The following is a 17,415-nucleotide window of genomic DNA, read 5'->3' as shown; positions in this document are numbered from 1 at the left end:
TTTTTTCCATTTTTTATTTTTGCACTTTGTTGGCGTGATTGATATACATATTGGTACCAAATTTCAGCTTTCTAGTGCTTACGGTTACTGAGATTATCCGCGGACGGACGGACGGACGGACGGACGGACGGACGGACGGACGGACGGACGGCTCTATAAGGTTTCGTTGACTACGGAACCCTAAATACGGCTCGGTTTCGAATCAAATTGGTTGATTTATCGTCGTTCCATGACTTGAATGCTCTCGACGACGGTTATACTCGGATGACAATGGCAGTTAATGTTTTGCAACAATAGATAACTTATTTGTCCTTAAAAAAATATATCATGCACGATATTAAGGTGGCTCGCCTAGGTTACCCGAAGCTCAGGCTGCGTTAGATGGCGTTAATCTGCAAATTACCGGTCTTACTTTTTTTGTGGAGTCGTACAGGCATTTATATACTTTCAATTATGCTTCGCGAACATTTAATATTAAAATTGACGTATTACAACATACATTCAACTTCTCATTGTAACGTATATCCCTTAATGTAGATAAATTTACTATTTTACACTATTTTTAAGTAGCACTCACACATACAAACAGTGTTTTTGTATTCCTTCTAGTCGATAATTTCACGCGGCGACAGCTTGTTTAAATAGCCTTGCGGTAAATACGTGCCATCGCATGATTTGCATGGAAGTACTGGGTTCGAATCCAGGACTTTTTCTCTTTTTTTTTTTAATACTACGTCGGTGGCAAACAAGCATACGGTCCGCCTGATGGAAAGCGGTCACCGTAACTTATGGACGCCTGCAACTCAAAGAGTGTCGCATGCGCGTTGCCGCCCCATTAGAAACTTGTACACTCCCCTTTGCTGTGTGTGCACAGCAAAAAGGAATGTACAAGTTCAAAGGAAGGTTTGGGTTGCCGACGACTCAAAGGACAATAGACGGAACAAATTAGTTCCGTAAAAAAATCCAAAAAGTATAGATAAATTTTAGTTTCTAAAGTACGATTCGAATGATTTTTTTTCTAATTGTTAATTTTCGATGGAGCAAGGGTATTCAAATCGCTTTTGAAATCTTAAATTAGTAAATGAAAATGCAATAGTTAACTGAGTATCGTAGTGCTTTAAAAACTCAAGTGGACTTTTTTTATCAAAGGAGTAATTTCGAGAATATATTATATTTAGCGAGGGTATTAAAAGTTGTGTTTTATATCTCAATTCTCAACTTAATAAATAGAAAATCAAAATGACAATAAAAAAATCAATATGTTTTCTAAGATAAAATCTTCGGCTCTCCATTCTTGCTCGGTCAATAAAAAATACGAAATTTATATTCAAAAAAAATACAAAAAGTTTATAGAATCCCGGGATTCGAACGTAGTTTCACGGCGTGACAGGCGACTGTTCACCAACGACGCCATTACATAACACGCTGTTACCGACGAAATTAGGCTATACGTACTTATATAATTATTTAAATATAAATAATAATGTCAAATCCATACTAAAATTACAAATAAGAAAGGGTGTGTGTCTGTTTGTTTGTCCGTCTTTCACGGCAAAACCGGAGCGACGAATTGACGTGATTATTTAAGGGGATTTAGTTGAAGGGATGGAGAGTGACATAGGCTACCTTTTGTCTCTTTCTTACGCGAGCGAAGCCGCGGTCAAAACCTAGTTTATTATAAATGGGAAAAGCTGGTTACTCTATAATCTGAAGTGGAAGAATTCGTTGTTTCACCAAAGATAATGTGTGTTTGTTTGTTTGTTTGTCCGTCTTTCACGGCCAAACGGAGCGACGGATTGACATGTTTTTTAAGTGGAGATAGTTGAAGGGATGGAGAGTGACATATGCTACTTTTGTCTCTTTCTAACGCAAGCGAAGCCGCGGGCAAAAGCTAGTACAGCACGGGTAGCATGGTCGCGCGATAGACGATAAAATATCAGGCCGTCCCTGTCGCACTATTAGTAAGTGCGATTATAGGGACGGCCAGATGTTTTATCATTTATCGCGCGACCATAATTGCCTGCCTGGACCAGATTATATTGATGATAATTATTATTTGTAACCATTTAGTTAATATTGTCTTCAGTTACCGCGATAGTTACTCATGAAATAAAAACTATGAAAACGGATTAAATCGTGTATAATGAATTTACAATTCATCCCGACGTTTCGAACACTACAGCGTTCGTGGTCTCTGAGCCCAACGAGTGACTGAGGAAAAATTACAATGTGCAAAAGCTACCCACATACCTACATACATATTCATATATAATAACTATTTAGTTGTTGAAGAAAAACATTCACACAACAATAACATTAGGTCAACTAGCTCAGTAAAGCCCCATTTAGATGGTACGAGTTTCTCGCCTCGAACGTACGATTATCGAAGTACGAGAAAAAATATCGTATCATGTAAACTATGCGTACGATATCGCACGAGAGGGGGCGATAATCGCCTCGCCTTTGATATTTGTATGTCTCCGTGTAAACAAAACTCATATGCGAGAATCGTATACGAGTTTATACGCTACTCAGTCGAAATGAATTCAGTAGAAATCATGTAAAACATGGTGTTTTTATATTTATAGCTACCTCTCAGTAACTGCTAAAACCAAAAATAAATTCGGCTTATTAATATTATACAGTTAATGTTTACCTACTGACATTTTACACCATATATCTATGGGGCAAAATGCCTACTATAATTAAAAAAAAATGTTATTTATATTCTATGTTTAATAATATCCTAAACCTAATCGCAAGTATCGAAACCAAGATTTTATTAGCTAGGTAACGCTACGGTCAAAATCATTATTTTCCCTATTGTATATTATTGAGACCTTCATAAATCATTTATAGTGTTTTTAATATTATTGGGTACATCTTAAATTCGAATAAATCCAAGGTAAATTATACCCAATATTATAAAAAAGCATATAATATATGTGTTTATAATTAATTAATTAGCAACTAGGCACGCAAGTTGACAGGCAAAACTCGTATGAAAATCGGTTCGCTCCGATTCGTGCAATAATCGCACGTTCGAGAAAAAATGTCATACGAGAACCGGTTTAGACGAGTCGAGAAATGTTATGGAAATATCTCCCGAAAATTCTACTCTCCGTCTAAACTATTTCGCCTGGCGATAATCGCCTGGCGAGTCTCGCATACGATACTCGTATGCGAGTTTTTATTTCTCGCACTAATGTAAACGTTTTCGTACGATACTCGCCAGGCGATTATCGCATACGATAATGTCATACGAGTTTCTCGACCAAGGCGAGCGAGAAACTCGTACCATCTAAATGGGGCTTAAATGTAAGGAAGTCAGCACATTACTAATACTATGCCCACACCACAGAACTATATTTAGATAGAAGAAACAAGTTCATTTTTTATGTTTTGATTGACTTCAACTTACAAAAATTGACGCCCGAAAGCTGCAAGCTGCGATTAAAGACGGACAACTCAGTGGATTTCACTGAGTTCATTTGACACGCTAAGTAGATACGTTTGCTTGATCTATGGTATATATGACATCTGTGGCCCACACTATGACCTATGTACCTGACCTGACGTGTAATATTTTATTTTATCAACAAAGGCATAATAAAGATTGTATTGTATTTTTGTAGAAGAAATATAGTAAGAGTCTTTTTTAATAGAATATTTATTCTATTAAAAAATATAAAAAAAACTTAATAAATCCAAAAAAAGTTCAAATGATTAAAAATGACTCCGGAATGGAACTCGAGATCTCCTGCTTCATAGTCAATGCATTTGACCGAGACGCCATTTCGATTTACACTAGCAGTGTCGAAATACACGATATGTATCTTTATTGACAAAATAAGTCATTATTTCTGAGTCTGCTTGAGTTAAGTAAACCAATATCTTTAAATAATTACTTGTCAAGAGCCAAGTGTCACTGATGACAATGTCAACTAAAAATGCGCGAAATATGACGGCTCTGTGTCTGTACACAAAATTTGGCACGCACATTTTCGTAAAATTAATAAAAAATTCACATGGATTTGTCCATGATTTCTGTATGAAACAATGTATTTCGTTCAATACTGCGACGATGGATAATGTATAGTAAGATGTATGCGCATATTTTTATTTAGTTGTAGTGTGCGGTGACTAAATAAATGGTAGATGTTTTTTGTATGGAAAGCGAGCCACCTTAAGCACTTCATTATAAGATTATAAGAAAAACATGGACAGTGGCACTTTTTAAATCCAGTAGTCGGATATAAGTGTATGAAGTAAATTGACCGTGACGTCTGTGACGTCACTCGAGTCGATTTATTTATAGTCGTTAATTAATATGTTAACGAATACTTGTTAGAGTAAAAGTCGAAATGTAAATTTAATAAATTTTGTTCGCAGGCTCTGTTCACATTCTACATAAAATGAATTTTCCGAGACTCTTACGTCATCGACTGATTTAAAGCTTGTCCCAGAAAAAAATGTCGTTTTTACAAGCAGCGATTACGTTACAACTTTCAATCAAAAGGGTTTAAAAAAATACTGTCATTTGTAAGTTACAATCCTATATTAATAGTTATTAGAAAAAAAAGTCAATTTAAAATACATTTTGAAAGATTTCGTCTTCCCAAGAAAAGTTGCACGAAAATATAGTGTACAAACACGTCGAATATGGAGTCAATACTAGGAAAAAGTAGCAGAGGAGCTGAATACAGGCATAAGAACCATTCAAAGGGTGCTTAAACGATTTAGAAAGACTGGTGGGATTCGGTGCTGACCTGGAAGTGGTCGTAAGTGAGGGGGTTTGTAGATAGAAAAATTGAGAAGAAACTCATAGCGGCTTTGCAAAGAAAACCAGCCCTCTCTGTAAGGGATTTGCCTAAAAAGTTTATAACTTCGAAGTCTACAGTGCGACGAGTGAAGAAAATTAATCACATAAAGTCTATTATACGTTATTAAGAAAACATGTTGTGACCTTATTTCATTGGATGACTGTTTGTTTCATAATAAAATAAATAAAATAAATAAATAAAATAATTATACAAATTAAAGTAGTTAGTCATAAGTCCTCAATAGAAATACCAAGCAGCAAACAGAAGGGAAAACCAGATCAAGAAATCAATATTCAAAACTAATCGCAAAAATACTGTACAAAAATAAGATCAAGGTACAGCGGGGCAAATCTCGACTCTGGGGCAATTCTAATTGATCCATTTTTTCCGTTATTACACTGCGATGTTGAGTTTTACGTGTATCCACTGAACACGCCTACCATACGGTGGACACTCTGTTTAATAATGCAAACATTGTGAAACATAGAAAAATGGACTAGATAAATTTGACCCGCAGTCGAGATTTGCCCCGCTGTACCTTAGAAAAAAAAGTAAGTCGGGTTCACCACGAAATATCACGCATAAATGCTGACCCCGGGTCAGCGCTGATCTTCCGGCGAGACCAGTTTGTGGGCCACGAACGTTTTAGTAACAATATTTATTTTATTATATTGAGCGCTCCTCGTTCTCATTTTAAAACAACAAACCTATGTCTTGAAATTCTTCGTTACCTATTTTAGTTGCAACTAAACATAACCTCAAATGGGTTCAAGTCTCGACTCTTGGCACATTTTGCATTGTAAATTAACAGTAAAGGCAAGGTAACTGGGTTACTATGAATGTGAAAATTATTAATTTTGTAGGAGTAGATAGACTACCTGCCTAGGTATGTACATTATTATTAAGATAGCAAAATCTGAAGTCATATAGCTAACAAATGCTGCGCGGATACGAAACTCACCCGTTTGAGCGATACCTGATTTTTAGCTCAGCGTTGCTAATAAGACTAATTATATCCGTTACGGATAATAGTTATTTGTTATACAAGGGGGCAAAGTTTTATTTTAACGCCGAGTGTGGAATTGAAAAACGAGCAAGTGAAAGGATTCTATAGTTGAACCACGAGCGAAGCGAGTGGTTCGAGAATAGAATCCTGAACTTGCGAGTTTTTTAACATACGAGAAGTAAAATACATTTGCACCCGAGTGTAACACAAATCTTTTCCCCTCACTATAGCGAGGAAACTACAACGCAAAAAAATGCGTTTATCACTGCTTCCAGTAGTTCCACAGGTGGTAAATCATCTTTATTAGTAGATTCACCTACTTTTATCAATTTTAAAGCAGTTAATTTGATTATATTCAAGGTCAAGTTACTTTACCCACTAGTGGATAAAATGCGTTTTTACCCGCTGGTATTAAAGGACAAAACACGTGTTTCCGAGCTAGTGAGGGGAAAAATAATTAATTGTTTTTTGACAGCCCTAAATGGCCGACAGAGTTTGTAAGTGTCGATGCCGTGAATTAGAAAGGGAAGCCACGATTCGACATTGAATCGCTGTCAAACACGTACGGTGTATTTTCTAGGGTAAGTGTAAGTAGGTATTCTTATAAATTTTTTTTTCTACTCCCGTACTTTTATTTGTCATTAACAGGGTCGTACACAGATACTTACAACCGTACATAATATAATTATGTCAAGACAAGTCTATAGTCTAATCGTATAAATCGTATGTTGTCTTAAGCCGTCTATTTATTTATACAACTGCCGTAGGTCCAAGTTGGAATTGGACCCATTGCATTCTTAATAGGATATTTGAACTAGGTACATATATGATTGCAATCAAACTAATTATTTCATAACAATCGTCAAATAAAGCATAAAGCATAATTTCTATTTTACAAGTTGTAATTACATACCTAAGGTACAGCGGGGCAAATCTCGACTGGGGGACAATTGTAACTAGTCAATTTTTTCCAATATTACACTATGATGTTGAGTTCTACATGTATCCACTGAACACACCTACCATATAATAACCGGTGGACACTCTATTTAATAATGCAAACATAGTAAAACATGGAAAAAATGGACCAGTTACATTTGCCCCCCAGTCGAGATTTGTCCCACTGTACCTTATACAATATTACATCCGACATCGGATCACCTAATAACAAAACGCACGTATACTGTGGTGTGGTAAAGGAAAGCAGGCCGATTCTGAGATTCAACCAGCGGCAAGACGACAGGTGCAAGATCTTCCTAGCTCCCTAGCAGTGATTGCAATCCGCTTTGGTAAATAAAAACTGGTCGCACCTGGCCGAATTATATATTATTAATAGTCGTGATTCGGTCCGGTGGTCCTGGTTTTGGATAGGGATATCAATATGATACTCGTAATAAAATAAAATAAAAATAAAACTAGTTTTTTTGCATGATATGATACCAGAAGGTTTTGATCTTATTAACAATAAAATTAATGACCTCTCGACACCCTTGAGTTCTCACACCGGTGTTGCCCTTGAGCCATCGTGGATGTCGCTTTTTGTGGGGGCCCATCTTGTGGGGACGAGTCACCGTCTGCCGGAAATAAAATTGAATACCGTTTTATTAGGCAGGCGTCCGGTTTTTTATCCATAGCCCAGTATTTAGTCCATCACTTTCATCAAAATAGCCCAGTTCATTTTAGATTCCATTAACTCTCAAATAGTCCTTACACCCTGGCGGGTGCTGCCTCTGCGTGTGTCCCATGATACGGGCAAGGGCAACATCCGCTCGGTGTACCCCTTACATTTCATTAAAGTGTCAAAAGGGCCTCTACGCGTTGGCTTCGGCCCCGCGCACGCCTCCCAAAGGTCCGGAACACCATTGTTCCGTGATGGGAAAGACATACAAATTAATGAAACTAAGTAACAAAATGTATTACATTACAACGCCAGTCACATAGTAAAAACGGAGTTTGATATTTAATAAATTTGTTATACACAGCTTATCACATAACCCTTAAATTATCTTTCAACTCATAACGTGCTGTGTTGTATTATATTTGTATTTGTCTCATCAACACAAGCCTTTTACCGTGGGCCTCAGTCAATCTGTGTAAGAATGTCCTATAATAATATTTGCTGTTTAAAGGTCTCGCTGTACTGAAGCATTAATGTACTATTTTATTCCCAAGGGAGTAATGGATTTAGTTTTAAAAATTATTACAATTCGTACAATACATCAGGCAAAGGATGCTTCAATCAGCCAAGGATTTTTGTTGCACAACCAAAATTTGCCAATTAAGCTATACAAAATATTATACGGTATGAAAAGTGCATTTTATTTATGTTTTACAATTATTTCGGCGTGTTTTGCATTTATTTCGTAAATTTAGTTCGTAAAACTCAGATAATTCGTTATAATTTACAATCTGACAATACGGCTGGCTAAATGCGCCAGGAGTGCGAAGCCATTAAAAAAAAATCTGACAATATGCTCACTACTCGCGCTTGACCGCGTGCGTACGCGAGGCACCCACCCAACACCCACCGTTGCCTAGCAACGGAGAGTACAACAGATCAAAATATTTAAATGAATGAAAAATAAGTAAAATTTTTGTTTAATTATATGATTTATATGCTGTTTTGAATATTGCATTTAAGTTATATGCAGAATTTTCGTGTTTATTTTCGTTCAAAAAGTGTTTGTTATCACTAACGATGGATTTAATATGAATAATCTGATATAGATGAAGATACACTACCTACTGGTCACAACGCCACCGTTGCGTTGAAAGTTTTGCCTTATGACTTTTTTCTCTGTATTTTCTCTCAAATGTGATGAAAAACATTGTGTGTAACTCAGGAGGTAAGGATATTAAATACGCGTGTCTATATTCACTCCAGCCTGCGGCTGTCGTGAATATATCACGACACTCGTATTTAATGATCCCCTTACCTCCCTTGTTGCACAATGTACTATTACGGGATCCGGGCGAACTGGATTTGCAATCCCTACTGCCTGGGTCGTGTTCGTGTTGTATCTAAGTACCGCCCGCTACAACTAGTTTGCCTCCTTTGTAGTCCGATCGGATCGGAGCAATTCCTTTGGCGTTTCGATGATACTGGGAAATTCTCAGTGGGCGGGAGGTTCAGTTACTGGGAAAAGCAGGCTTGTGTGTAGATCACAGCTTGAATTACTTCGATAAACTTGCGATACGTACTGCACCTTGAAACAAATATTAGTTTGCAGTCCATCTAGGGGTACAGTAAGCTGCAAAAATGTAGGACGAAGTTATCAGTGAAAACAAAGAGGATCGAGTATTATAGAGAGTACAATACAATACAATACAAATACTCTTTATTGCACACCTTAATAAAATACAACAATACAAACAAGGAAGCAACACGAACAAAGGTAAACAACAGGCGGTCTTATCGCTAAAGAGCGATTTCTTCCAGACCACCTTAAGGTAGCGGAAATCATTGAGGTATAATGTACTAGAGAGGACACGGCGAACAAAAAGTTTGCGCCACGAACATAAGTCCAGTGGACTTATGTTGCCTCAGTCAGTCACTGCGCGTGGTGGGAGGAGGTTGTCTCTGACTGCACACAAATAAAATGAAAAAATGCCTTCCTGTGCTATAAGATACTGTTGAAGCCATACGAGAAAATCTAATAAAAGTGACGGTGTCACATTTCATCGGTTAGTAGACAAGCTATTTTGATCTAACTGAATTTAAGTAATTATTATAATGAAGGGACGGGCTCCTTAAACGCGATGCTATGGCCGCCATTTTGACAACTGGAATCATAGATGAATCGCGCAGACATGACATGTAGATAATAATTGTGATCATATTGGGTAAGGTGGTTGACAGTGGGTCGCTGGTGCACAATAGGTCACGCACACTACGACGAATTCAAATACACTATTATTAATTTATTACGCGCCGTGGATACCTCTGGCCAACACGTACCTACTAGCTCAGTGCCCAGGGGACCGCGCGAACAGAACGTTGTGTGCAGGTGTGAACGTGATATCACTCCGCGGGTAGCATATTTACGTAAGTTGGAATTTATCGTATAATTTCGAATTATATGCCATTGAATGTCTTGTTATCGTTTTTATTACTACCTTGATTAAAAAGCTATTGTGTGTTTTAACATTTTCCGCTATAAATATTTTTTTTGTATTTGTTTTTTATTATTTAATTTTTTTGGCGTGTAGGTTGACATTGGGTCATATGGGTCAAGTACACAGTGGGTCAGATTTAATACACATTCCTATGTTACAGACTGCCTCTAAAAAGGGTCACACCTGTAGAAATGAAGGAGGAATACCAAACGAACGAGTGGAAAAAGCATAGGCTGCCATAAAAAAATCTTGGAAGACTATTTTTATGTGGCTCTTACTTATGTTGTATGGTCAGAAATGTTCATTTCAGAAATATTGATCCCATAAAAGCATTTTGAGTAGTTAATTATTTATATACGCATAATAATTATTGGTCTAATTTTCTTACATTATAAAGTTTAAGTTAGATAACAAGAAATATTTATTTTTGTTTTATTGTATGGCTGTTTACTAAGCTTGTATGGCCGAAAGTGGAAATTCTTACAAATTGGATCTTTTAGTTAGATGATCAGTACACCTATGTTACTAGGTTTTGATATTTAGTATTGAATATTTTAATAAAAATTAATACATGTTCTGTTTCATTCTTTTTCCCCTTATCTTTCTGATATGATTCTCTTTGGTCCACTGTGGACCACTGGTATATCCATTGTTCACACCCCCTGTTGCACAGTGGATCAAATTCCATTTTTTTTTTAAAGCGTTAGTGACCATACATGTCTCATAATATAGCTTTTAAACCACAACACAATAAATCTTAAATAAATGATGTATATAAGAGTCCAAACAAAATGTAAATATGTCAAACCTTTCCTGAGATATGGCCTCCGAAAAATTGAGTGATCCACTGTCAACCATCTTACCCTTCTGTTTTCAATATATAATATAAAAATATTTATTTCAATTTATAGTTTTGAATATTACACGGTTCTAATACGAATTTTAGTCGATAATATTATACAATAAGCATGATTTTGAATTATTTCTGAATTATAATTCTCATTATTGACGAAAAATAATGACACCAAAACTGAAATAGTATTTAATGCAACCGGTGTTTAAGGGAGGTAAAACAAAGTGAATGGCGCGATTATTATTCTGAGCGACAGAAACTTACAAAACTAATTTTATTCAAAGGAAATTAAAATTTATGAAAAAAACAATTACTTATTTTTATTTCACTGAGTAGAAATTAAATATAACACAATGTATAATAGTGCTAAAAGTAAACTACTTAGTATTTCACACACAAAGTATAAAACAAAGGTCTACACTAAAAGTGTCGCGTCTAGGTGGTCAAGTCTTACTCTATGACACGGTTCGCTTCACGCGCATGCGCCTCGCGCTGCCGCCGCTGCCGGTCGGAGCACAGAATATGTTCGAGTTGTCATTTCTAGTACGTAGTACATAGTAGTTCAATGGCGGAAATTGATAAATTTACATTATGTCAGTAGGTGTCAACAAATTCGAAGAAATAAACTTATCGCACAATACAGACTAAAAAAAATTTATAAAATACATAGGTAAACATACATACATAAAGATAAATAACTATATGCATAAATATACAAATAAAAAATATATAAATAAATACACATATAACAGTACCAGGTATTTAGAAGGACTAATCAGACAAAAATATTACGGAAGACATAAAAAATGGAGTTTAAGTAGTCTCATGAAAGAGTCAGGAAACTGAGCACGTCTTATTTCAGAGTAAAATGTGTCATCACAGTGCATAGACTGCATGCCATCCCTCGACACAAGCTTACAACTTTTAAACCTCAGTTTTGACAATTTGGCCCATATTATTAGCTTGATATGTGTTATGCTTAGCTTGAAATGTCAAATATTAATATTAACGCCATCTAGCCGAGCGTCCCCCAAAGATGTAACGCCATCTAGGCCACCGTACCTTTTTCTATATTGTTCTGAGGTACGTTTTTTTCTTAGACTGTAGCTGTCTATACGGAGTTACATAAGTATGTCTTTGGTGAAAATAAATCATTCATAAGCAATTTTGCAGCTCACGGTACCTAGCCCAGGTGACAATCTCTGTGGTCCACAAATTTCATATAAATATACTATAGATCAAGCAAACGCATCCACTTAGCATACCAAACAAACTCAATTAAAACGTCTACATAGGTAGTCCGGCCCTACTTACAGCTTGCAGCTTTCGTGCGTCATTTTTTTCAGGTGAAAATCAACGATACATTTAAAAAATGCTTTGTTATGTGATATTTAATTGCAACAATATAAAAATTGTGAGCACTCAAGGGTCAGGTATATATTTCCTGTCACAGGAGGTACCTGTAATAGGAAATTCATGTAATATACTTAATATTAATCTCAGTACAAAATGTGACACGCTCGGCTCCTTTACAAGTAGATTATTTTCTTCTAAATATAGTTTTGTGACTTGACCTTGACAAATCTAACTTTTATATGGTTTCACAATACGAAAGAATGTACGTGTTTTTGTGAATGACATTCAACGCTATGTGCCGTAAAGCTACTACTAATAATTTTATAGAAGAAATTTATTAAATAACGTTAATAAGTAGGTAGGTAGGTACTCTATGAGAAATCACAAGAGTCGTCGGTTATTCGGTCGGCCGTCTATCTTCCTGAGACCTGAACCCTCTTGAGCGCACTCTACTCGTCTCAAACTATGACGTTATGCTAATTTAATTGGCGCAGAGTAGGGAAAAGAGGTTTGCGAAATGTTAAATGGTTCTCTTTCTTTAGGATTCCGTACAGAATTGTAACAAATAAATGAAATACCTAAGTATGAGCACTGAATTGTTACATTGGTTAAAATAATCTTAAAAATCACTAATATTAAAAACAGATCAACAGCGGCTAAAAGAAAATTAAAGAAAAATTGTTACAATGGTTAAAATAATCCTAAAAAGGCCTAATTTAAAACACATCATCAGTGGCTAAAGAAAAACTAAAGAAAAAGTAACCGGTATTTGAGCGGGGCTTACCAACAATAGTTATTTGTTATACAAGGGGGCAAAGTTGTATTTTAACGACGAGTGTGGAATTGAAAAACGAGCAAGTGAAAGGATTCTATAGTTGAACCACGAGCGAAGCAAGTGGTTCGAGAATAGAATCCTGAACTTGCGAGTTTTTTAACACACGAGAAGTAAAATACATTTGCACCCGAGTGTAACACAAAACTTTTCCCCTCACTGTAGTGAGGAAAGTACAACACAAAAAAATGCATTTTTCACTGCTTCCAGTAGTTCCGCGGGTGGTAAACCATCTTTATTACTAGATTCACCTACTTTTATCAATTTTAAAGCAGTTAATTTGACTTTATTCAAGGTCAAATTACTTTACCCACTAGTGGATAAAATAAATGCGTTTTTACCCGCTGGTATTAAAGGACAAAACACGTGTTTCCGAGCTAGTGAGGGGAAAACAGCTTTATGCTGTTAACGTCATTATCGCTAGACCCACCCGGCCGCCATACCAGTCGAGTCGAAAATTGTCTAGTGTATGTTATCTCTGAAAGGCAAGGCGTCTTTGGCAAACTCAACTTTGAAAATTATCTGTTTCATTCAAAAACATAATCAAATACAGAGGTTTATTTTAACTACGCAATGGAAATTAAACTAGTTACTTCAGGGTAATAGCTATTTTTCGGTCATTTATTTTCATGATAAATACCCTACTCTCTCTAAGCAGTTTTCTGAAGATAATTTTACAGGACCATTATATTTGATCGTCTTAGAAGATTCTTTATTGCTTAGGAGTGGTTTGTTTTCATTGTTACAATAAAAGTAATGGAGCATCATTAAATGAATAAATCGCTTTAAAATTATGTAGACGTGACGTAACAGAAATAATTTTTAAGAAAAAAAACCGCCGCTTTTGGGGTTCTGGTGAAAGGTACTTGCGAATGTTGGATTATGTAGAAATGTGGACGTATATTTTAAAACTGATTTTAATATAAATCTTTGATTATTTGATGGAAACACAAATGAATATACGTATACCGTTAAGATTTGAAGAGTTTCCTCAATTCCTCATGAATCCGATATCCGATTATAAGAAATCGAGCTTGACAAAATTTGAAAACTCAATATGTAAGTATAGTAACAAAGATAACAAATCTCCTAACAAATAAATGTGACTGTTCTGAACTTAAATGCATGCTATTCCTATAAAAATACGAAAGTCACTATAAGTGCGCCGTTCAGATTTGAGGAGTTCCGTTCTGATCATCATCAGAAGTTTCGCTGCACCAAATGTCACTGTTCTGAACGTAAACGCAAACTGTTCTTATAAAAATACCAAAGTCATTTTAAGCGTGCCGTTCAGATTTAAGGAGTACCGTTCTGATCTTCATCAGCAGTTCCACTGCACCAAATGTCACTGTTCTGGACGTAAGTGCATGCTGTTCTTATAAAAATAGCGAAGTCACTATAAGTGTGCCGTTCAGATTTGAGGAGTTCCGTTCTGACCATCATCAGCAGTTCCACTGCACTAAATGTCACTGTTCCGGACGTAAATGCATGCTGTTCCTTTAAAAACACAAAAATCACCATATGTATGCCTTTCAGATTTGAGGAGTTCCCTCGATTTCTCCAGGATCCCATCATTAGAACTGGGTTCTGATAAAAATGGGACCAATCTGTATGCATATACATTCAATCAAAAAAATTTTTTTTGAAAATCGGTCCAGTAACGGCGGAGATATCGTGGAACAAACATAAAACATAAAAAAAATACAGACGAATTGAGAACCACCTTTCTTGAGATTTAAGGGCGGCGGTTAAAAAGTGTGACAATGTCGAAATGTCCTTTGAAAAAAAAAATTACAAGTTAAAACGTAATATGATTCATAAAAAATAGATTAATGAACCCTGCAATTGCAAGTGAGTGCTACTTAAAAGAAATGTTACCAAAATTGGGCGTAGATATAAAACACAATTTTTACATCATGTTTGTAATAGGCACCAATTCAGCGCGCTCGTTCAAGAGGCAAATACTCGTAAAATAGATTTACGTTTTTAGATAAAACAAACCTAATGATAGGTAAAAACAGAGAAGAGTGACTATCTAGAAGCACATGGATAATTGAAACGTTCTGTAAGACAGACCTAATGCGTTAAAACAGTAGAAAACGTTCTAGTTTTAATACGGAATACGGGAGCGGCCACGGAAACGGTAACATAAACATGAAATAAATGACATATACAAAGAAAAACCGGCCAAGAGCGTGTCGGGCCACGCTCAGTGTAGGGTTCCGTAGTTTTCCGTATTTTTCTCAAAAACTACTAAACCTATCAAGTTCAAAACAATTTTCCTAGAAAGTCTTTATAAAGTTCTACTTTTGGGATTTTTTTCTTATTTTTTAAACATATGGTTCAAAAGTTAGAGGGGGGACGGGGACGCACTTTTTTTTCCTTTAGGATCGATTATTTCCGAAAATATTAATATTATCAAAAAACGATCTTAGTAAACCCTTATTAATTTTTAAATACCTATCCAACAATATATCACACGTTGGGGTTGGAATGAAAAAAAAAATCAGTCCCCACTTTACATGTAGGGGGAGCAGGGCCGGATTGAGGGTAGAGCGAGTGGAGCGGCCGCTCGAGGCGCCACATGATAAGGGGGCGCCAAAATTGAGATTGTGGAAAAAGCCATACAAAAAATTATAGGTACGTTGCGTGGGCGCGCACATATCACAAAATGGCGAGAGGAGTCGGAAATGAATCCACCTATTGAAAATCTAGATTTGTAATTTAGATTAAGTGGGAAGTTGCACCACATTGCCATTCATAAGGGCTCCGTAAAAGGAAAGGAGGATTCTAGCCCTTGACGAACCACGTTGTTGTGCGGCGAACGGCAAAGTTACGTCGCTATCAAAATGCAAAAATATGAGTCTACCCGATAGTCTAAAGCGGAGTTCCTCATAAAGCCAAAGGCGCAAAACGTCTCAGAGAGGCGCAATTGTGTGAGTCACAGCAGATGGTGAGCGAGTTTCAAAGCACTCAGATCACTTAGTGGCAAAATACCGAAATGGGCATCCCGACGGTGTCGATCGAGTCCACAATTAATCTCTTAATTAACTCTTAGTATTATAAAAAATTATGAGTAGTGATAGCGAAATATAAGGCCTAAAAGTCGGGAACATAGGCGCCTTGTGAAGTCAAAATACCCCAAAATATGTCAAAGACCGCAGCTCTGCAGACGATAAAAGCTTGAAAGTTAGCAGATTCCCCGCTGGCGGGTTGTCTTAATTAATAGAGTCAATAGGAAAAAAAATCGCGCGTATTGCGTTAATCTTCAAATTACGGCATTACTAAAAAAAAAATTCGCGCTCGCTACGCTAGCGATTTATTTTCCTACGTAGTAAAACTTCTTTCCAAGGGCGCCAAAACTCAAACTCGCTCTACCCTGATCGAGTTCACGGGCCGGCGCTGAGGGGGAGTACCCTAATAAATCATTTTTTTCCATTTTTTATTTTTGCACTTTGTTGGCGTGATTGATATACATATTGGTACCAAATTTCAGCTTTCTAGTGCTAACGGTTACTGAGATTATCCGCGGACGGACGGACGGACGGACGGACGGACGGACGGACGGACGGACGGACGGACGGACGGACGGACGGACGGACGGACGGACGGACGGACGGACAGACAGACATGGCGAAACTATAAGGGTTTCTAGTTGACTACGGAACCCTAAAAAGTGACCTAGGCCTCCAAGTGTCCCGAGCTGGAATCGAACCAGCGTCCTCCGTTTACCGGACGGATACCTAAACCGCTCGGCCTCCGGGTCACGAACACGAAGGCAACGGTCGAAAATTCCAAGTATATGACATTTCCGAAGGCTCAGACAGTATGTTTCGACCTCCTAGCTGAATCAACTCAGGAGTTTACAAGCTAGCAAAGAGATATGGCGCTACCATTGGCGTACTTTGCGCCGTTTGTACTGTATGCCTACCATCTCCAATTCTCCTTCAATTGCTCAAAGGTTAACTGGAAGAGATCCCTTAAAGGGATAAGTTCGCCTTTGTACTAGTGATAAACTTTTTTTTGTTGTGTGTTGTATTATTTTCTGGTACAATAAAGTGTTTTACTACTACTACTTTATTTATTCCTATAAGTACATACATCCATATGGAATAACACACAACCGAGTGCCCGAAACCCGAAACCCTGCCAAAAAAGCGAGCGTCGGAACATCCCAGGGGGTTTAGTCCGTGGGAGTCGGACATACCCACTGGCTTTCTCCCGGGCCTGTGGGATCCATAACGGATTCCCCCTGGGTAAAAAAAAAAGGCCCCGTAGCCGAATGGCATTTCTGCAGCCTGGCTCTGTCGCGCTAATATGCAAGAGCGATAGAGATAGACGCCAAACGCCGCAGAAATGCCGTTCGGCTACGGGGCCTGCACACCTGTGCCTGTGGGTTACGTAGCCGAATGGTACAAACGCTAACGAA

General features: G+C 37.2%; 1 protein-coding gene across 1 annotated transcript in view; it reads left to right on the top strand.

The window, feature by feature from the left end:
- LOC125234700 (G-protein coupled receptor dmsr-1-like) overlaps positions 1-17,415 on the top strand; it is an 86,895-nt gene that overhangs the window by 51,581 nt on the left and 17,899 nt on the right. The window lies entirely within an intron of this gene.

This window comes from Leguminivora glycinivorella, chromosome 16, assembly GCF_023078275.1.
Source record: "Leguminivora glycinivorella isolate SPB_JAAS2020 chromosome 16, LegGlyc_1.1, whole genome shotgun sequence".
Taxonomy (NCBI): Eukaryota; Metazoa; Arthropoda; class Insecta; order Lepidoptera; family Tortricidae; genus Leguminivora; species Leguminivora glycinivorella.
Note: the sequence above shows the minus strand (reverse complement) of the source record. Positions and strands in the feature narration are given on the sequence as shown.